The following is a 6,922-nucleotide window of genomic DNA, read 5'->3' as shown; positions in this document are numbered from 1 at the left end:
AAACTTTTTAATATTTAATTTTTCACTTGCGATTAATTTCTTATGTTATTATCTTATCTCCATGTCTTTTTTATGTTAATATATAGATCACGAAGAGATTAAATTCTCGGTATATTCAACCATAACTTAGTTGTAAGGAAAAAAATGTCATTACATTATTACAGAAACGCTTATATGCACACAATTTCCTAAAATAACTTATTAATAATTTATATTTAGATTTAAATTTTTACATTTATCAAGACATTTAAATAATACGGATACAATCCTTTGAGCTTTTCTTTTTAAAACTTGTTATTTTATTTCACCAGAGTCAAACTTTACACAGAGTTTAAAAGGTCATTGAATAATACATTCACGAAAATGACAAAGGATTTCATTCAAGAATAGTTTTCAATTGAATTATATATTAAAAAAACTTTATATCAGTTAAGAAGTTTATTTTATATTTAAACCTAAATTTTACATAATTAAGATATGTATTATATAACTAGGCGTTTATAATGGAGTTCGTTGAACTTTGGCGTGTTGAAAAGTTTATTGCTTTGATTGATTTTATTTTATGAGTTAAGAAACGATAAAGATAGCATTATTTATTACAATTTCATTTTCTATTGTTGTAGAATTAAACATGATTTGAAATTCCATTTACACCAGCTTGTACAATACAAAGTGTCTCTGTGAAAAGTATGCATTAAGTTTAAAACCTCTGAAAACGTCATTTTAATAATTTTGCTAATGAAAGAACTCTTAGACGTAAAAGTTTTAGTCGTCAAAAATCGCATAAAACAATTGTCTGCAGAAAATTATACGGCGGAGTATATGAATAAATTTGATTTTATTTGAATTTTTACAATGGTGTGTCAACTCTTTTTATCTCAGCTTTTTGCTAGAAGACTTATACAAATAAACAGTATAAACGTATTTTTACTTGTGCCATACTATTTATAATATTTAAAAGACGAGCAATATATATATACTAGCTGTCGGTACCTCACTATCGTGAGGTACCGATAGCTAGCGAGTGTGCGAATACCGGACCCTCAACTTTTTGGGTTTTAAATATAATTTTTGCTTCGTTCTGATTTTTTTAAACATTTTTTAAAATTTAATGGTTCAAATTGGACATTACTATTTAGGATTTTCAATGATAGACAAAATAGTTCAATCTATAAAAAAGTACTTAACATTTTCAATTCATTTGAAAATAGGTTTACAACTTGACTAAATATTTCTAGAAGAAAACATTTTATATTATTTATTAGATTTACAACGTTAGATTTTATCGTTATATTGAAACTTAGATATTTAATGATAAATCTAAATATTGTATATCATTTATGAATAGGTTTAAAACTTGGCTAGATAATAATAAATTAAAAATTGTACTATTAAATTTCAATACAGCGAAGCTCACGGAACCAATGAATAAATTTTGGTATACTGAAAATTCGTTATATTGAACGTAAGGAAGATGATATATTTTATTTTTAATTATCACATTACTACAACATCGAAATAACCTCTTATAAGGTTGACAGATAGTTTTTTGCCCATTTTTAAGGATACCGTATGAAACAATAAAATTTGTGAAAAAAATGTTTTATAAAAAAAGTTTGAGGGTCAGCGAAACACCTGTAATGTCGCTTTTGAACACATCTGTCACACACCACGTCAAGAATGAACTGAATTTGGAGAAATATTGTGTAAAGTTGCAACGTCATTCTTAAATTCGGATCAAAATATTTCGTTATACTGAGATCAGTCTTCGTTATAATGAAAACATTTTGTATGCAAGTTTTTCGGGGACAAATTAAAGATTCGTTATACTGGGAATTTTGTTATTTCGGTATTCGTTACAAAGAGATTTCGTTGTAATATTTTTTAAAATAGGTTTGTAACTTTACTAAATATTATTGAAACAAAAAATATCAAAATGTTTTCAACATAAAAAATAATATTAAAACGTAACATTTTGTATCATTTAAAAGTAGGTTTACAGTTTAATAAATAATAATAATAAATAGCATCAGTTACACATCCGCTCAAAAATATTACTGATATGAAAAAATATTTTGTTACACCTTACTAACGCTACAACACAATCGATCATATATAGTTAGTGCAATGTGAGTGATTATAAGTCATTGATTGTGTTTTAGGGTATTTTATGTGTTTGAGTGCCAGTTTTAACGCTGCATAACACAATTATATCATAAATTTAAATTTTCGTAATAAAAAAGTTTTTTGGTGACATCATAAGTTACTTTATAATTTAAAAAAAATATTTCTATATTTTATGTGTAAATATAAAAGTCAGTTTTTAATTACATTTGTGCGTTTTAAAAATATTAATAATTTTGAAACCTTTGTCTTTTTTGATTAAAAAATATTTTGATTTACATATTTTTTAAAGTAAATGTTTTTCTGCGCAGCATTATATATTTTAATAATTAATGAGTGTAAAAAGTTTTCACTATATTTAAAATTAATAATGAACTAATGATATTTAAAATCTATAATAAATGATTAATATTTAAAATCCATAATAAAATAAAAAATATTTTTAATGTTGAAAAAAATTAATGTTGAAATTTTATTCTGAAACTTTTAATTTAAAAAATATTTAAATTAGTGTTATACATTTTTGTGTAGTTTAGTTTCAAAGGCGTCAGTAAGATGGATTTTTGCAATACTGTGCGCTTAGTAGTTGGTTGGTAATGAATAGTACTTATTTTGAAACTTTGCCCCTTTTTGTTTAAAATACTTTTTAAAGCAAAGTTTTAAAAATTCTCTAAAAACTAAAACTTTAAATTGCCAACGTTCGCCAAAATGTAGGTACATATTTTTTCTGTATAGAGAAGCTAATACATATCCACATTATTTAAATTATATTTTAAATCTATAAACTAAAAAAATATTTTAAAAAACATTTTTTTTTGTATTTGATGATTTTTATACATATTTTAATAAATTTTATACAATTTAAATCGTTAAAATAAATTTCGCTCGTTAAAATCAATTTCGCTCGTTAAAATCAATTTAGTTCGTTCTCAAGCGCGGGACTTCCCAAATTTGCTTTGACAGTTCTTCTGTCAGATCTGGCAAGAAATATGTTATAATCGCGGGATTTTTGTTACAAAGTGACAATTGAAGATGATTCAAGTGATGCAGCATTTGAAATTATAGACAAAACTATAAATTGCGGGTGTGCCAGTAAGTGTTTAGTTATAAATGAATAATATAACACGGTTATTCTAACAAAATTACTATTGACTTTCCAGGATCTAATATTAAAAGACAAACAGCGGTGATTTGGCAATTAAAGGTATACATACCGAAGTTAATTAAACATATTACAATGCTAGTAATAATAAAAAATATATGACATATTGTGACAATTTTGTAGAAGATGAAAAGATGCCAATCTACGTGTTTAATCCTCTACAGTACATCCATCAATTGTGTTCTTTGGTTGTCGTTTAAATTTAATTTATGGATTATATTAGTAGTAATAATGTGTTCAATGTTTACTCTTGATAGGAGTCTTATTGTTTTTTAATTATTTTTCAGAAGCAATGATGGAACAATTTGATGACCTATATGGCTACAACGTAGAATTGGTATATATAAACAAAGAGTTAATCTTCTCGTGTTGAAGTCACTGTCAGCAAGTATTATCTTTTTATAAAGAACATACTACATAAGTTTGATGTAACTGAATATCTTAAATTTGGCTATTCAGAAAGAGGAATGATGGCACAGAACAAAAATTGTACATATTTTGCCACATCGAAATTAAAAATAACCCACTCTTAGATATTTTGGCTATCGATTATTCCAGGTATGCAATCACATATTTATAATCATTGTAAAATGTCGTTTATTAGATAACATCCAAGAAACTACACATTTATAAGCTGTCCGACAGCGCCGATTTGATCGACATTAACTTTCAATCCTCACATACTAAGGATATATTACACGTTCATGTTTAAAACATAACTGGTTAATTTAAAATTCTTAAAATCTAACGTATATGTGTATAAAATCGGAAAGCAATGATAATGTTTATGTGATATTATTATAAAAACTCACTTTTCGGCCTCGGAGCCCGGCGACGGGATTTCAAAATTTGAAGATTTCATTACAAAGATTGTTTTATGATTGTTTATCTAATTTAATCAATGTATTCTTCTTATCCTAAACACATTATGTATATATTTAATTTTCATAGTTATATAACACACCTAGTTAATTTGCAATCCGATTATTTATAAAAGCAAAAACTCACTTTTAGGCCTCGGAGCCCGTCGCCGGGAATTCAAAATTTGAAAATTTCATTACGAAGATTATTTTATGATTGTTTATCTAGTTTAATCAATGTATTCTTCTAATCCTCAACACATTATGTATATATTTAATTTTTATTCAGTCAAATGACGAATTAATGAAAATTATTGTCGCGTAGCAAAATTTTATTATTAAATAATAATTATTTAAAAGTGTTGTCACGGTACTATCTATTTGAATTTGAATGCTTATTTTTCATTGGTCGACGCTATTTGAATATTTGAATGCTTATTTTTGATTGGTCGAAACAACAGAACGCATTACCGGCGGCTCGAAAATCAATCGGAACAAATTCAATTTTAATTTTTATTATTATTTATTATTATAATTAAATATATTTCCTTTGTTTACGTGTATTGTTACACACCGTTAATACAAAGCGATACGATTTACAGAGTAGATAATTGAACGGAGAATGTTTCGTTTAAAGTTATGCGCGTCCGGAAGCGACGGCGGAAGCGGATTAGAACAATTATATATAAGATATAAAAATGTTATGATTTTATCTGTTAAGGTTTGCATAAAATATAAATTTAAAAGTCTGACTCAGAATATTGTTTTCTCTATATAATGCTACTTTTAATAATTTTAATTTAATATGAAGTAGTAGTACACAGCTCAGTTTTTGCTGATATCCAGTAACTATGAAGATCAATTTCTTTGATATCTAACAATTTTTGATTTTTCATTATTATTGAACTATACATAGATTCGTTAAAATTTATCTCAAAGCTAGATTTATCAGATCTTATAACTTTGACCTGGTCTTTAAGTGTAACAAAGACTGTTTTTCCTACTTCTATGCTCTTCCTGCTAACCATTTTTTGTATAATGGAAGAGGGCTTTTTTTAGTGGTTATTATTGGCAGTTGTTATTCGTTTTCTTTCAGTTTATCAGTTTCATTTTTTATGTGTTAAAACTTTGTGATGATAACAATTAATATGTTTACGGATGTTGATCTGATTTATTCCTTTTGAATTCAATAAATTTTAAATTTGCTCTTTGACCTTTTCTTGAATCACGGCCTTTGGCAATTATGATTTATTTATACATTATTCAGCATAAATTATTAATTTATAAATTAAATAACGGCAAATTAAAACACAAAACACGCAACTGAACAGACTGTCCCTTTTTCGTTCTAAATAATAAGACTGAGATCCTATTTAATAATTAAACGTACAAAAAGCAACCAATTTGTTTTTTTTATATATAAGAATAACAACTAAAACTTAATTGCTGACCTTAAAATGTATTTATATTCAAGTTTGACCATTAACTGTCCAATTAGTAGTTTGATTTCTATTCAAATTACCATTCACACAATTGTATCATTATCTAACAATTCCGCTCAATCGTTTGTCATCTTTTAGGGGCTGAGTTTGGCAGTTTGCCAAATTATTGTCAGTCAAACGCAACTCAGATCAAATTATACGATTAAATAATAACATCCGTATAAATAAATTTGTTTTACTATTTCGAGATAAACATAAAATATTAGCATTATCTCATACATACATACATACGTAGGTCGCATAAAAAAGTTGCTTCAGACTCGGGCGCCATATAGCGTTTTAATAATGCATACAGTTTCGAGAAAATTTTGATAACATTTAGGTTGGGTTAGGTTTCGGGGCCTTTGCGAATTTAATATTTTACACCCTCATCTCTTGGATACGTCTAATGTTCAATTAAGTGATGATATGGGGACGATTCGAGACGCGGTGCTGAATTTTAAACGACGTTGGTATAAATTTGTAATGTATCTTCATTACGATGCACAAACGACGCTTTGATATGTCTTTATAGTCAAATACTACGACTAGCGGTTTACTGTATATTTGTAGTCATATCGTACAATTCTATTTAAAAAGACACTTTCCCTCTGTGGAGTATGAATATTTCATATCATTAAGAAATTCAGCAATTGATTCATTCTAGTAATAGAAATAAGTTTTCATGTGAAAAATATTTTAATAAATACTATCAGCTAAATTAATCAAATATAATTCACGTGCGTGGTAGTTCAGAAGAGGTGGGTGGATGCCTATGTTTTAAGCAGTTTTGAAAAGTAACTATGCAAAATTAACTTAGATTTATCTAAATGTACTACAGTGAATGTGTATTACCGCGAATTTCAGCAAAATCATATACGAATATATTTTCATTAACAGATATACATTTATACTAGCGAAAATTTAATTAATCCGATAGGCACTAGTGAAATGCACGTTTCGCACTTGTCAAAATGAGTTTTAACGACAGTTTAGAGCAGCATATAATTTTGCTAATTCATTGAAAACATATTTTCAACTGAACTTACGTGTATCATCCGCGCAGTAAATAAATTCAGTTTAACTGATATAGATTGATGGTAAAAATAAATCAATTATTTGAAACATTTTACCTGGACTATTTATTTCTAGTATTATATGTATGATATATACAACATATATCTCTTTCGTTCAATAGGCAAAACACAATTTGGTTTTCGCAAAGGTTTGGAGATAAAAAAAGCTCATTTAGTATACAAGTTTTAAAATAACGTTGACACAATAATGTAGTTGTT

The 6,922-nt window shown here is 26.8% G+C and overlaps 1 long non-coding RNA gene across 1 annotated transcript; it reads left to right on the top strand.

The window, feature by feature from the left end:
• The first annotated feature begins 973 nt into the window (after positions 1 to 973).
• LOC148229574 (uncharacterized) lies at positions 974 to 4,835 on the top strand. Its single transcript, XR_015811473.1, has 3 exons — positions 974 to 3,216; positions 3,285 to 3,328; positions 3,410 to 4,835. It is a non-coding gene; the product is annotated as an uncharacterized LOC148229574 (long non-coding RNA).
• The last annotated feature ends 2,087 nt before the right edge of the window (positions 4,836 to 6,922 follow it).

This window comes from Plectrocnemia conspersa, unplaced genomic scaffold (assembly GCF_051122295.1).
Source record: "Plectrocnemia conspersa isolate PC_06_02 unplaced genomic scaffold, ASM5112229v1 ptg000011l, whole genome shotgun sequence".
NCBI classification, from domain to species: Eukaryota; Metazoa; Arthropoda; class Insecta; order Trichoptera; family Polycentropodidae; genus Plectrocnemia; species Plectrocnemia conspersa.
Note: the sequence above shows the minus strand (reverse complement) of the source record. Positions and strands in the feature narration are given on the sequence as shown.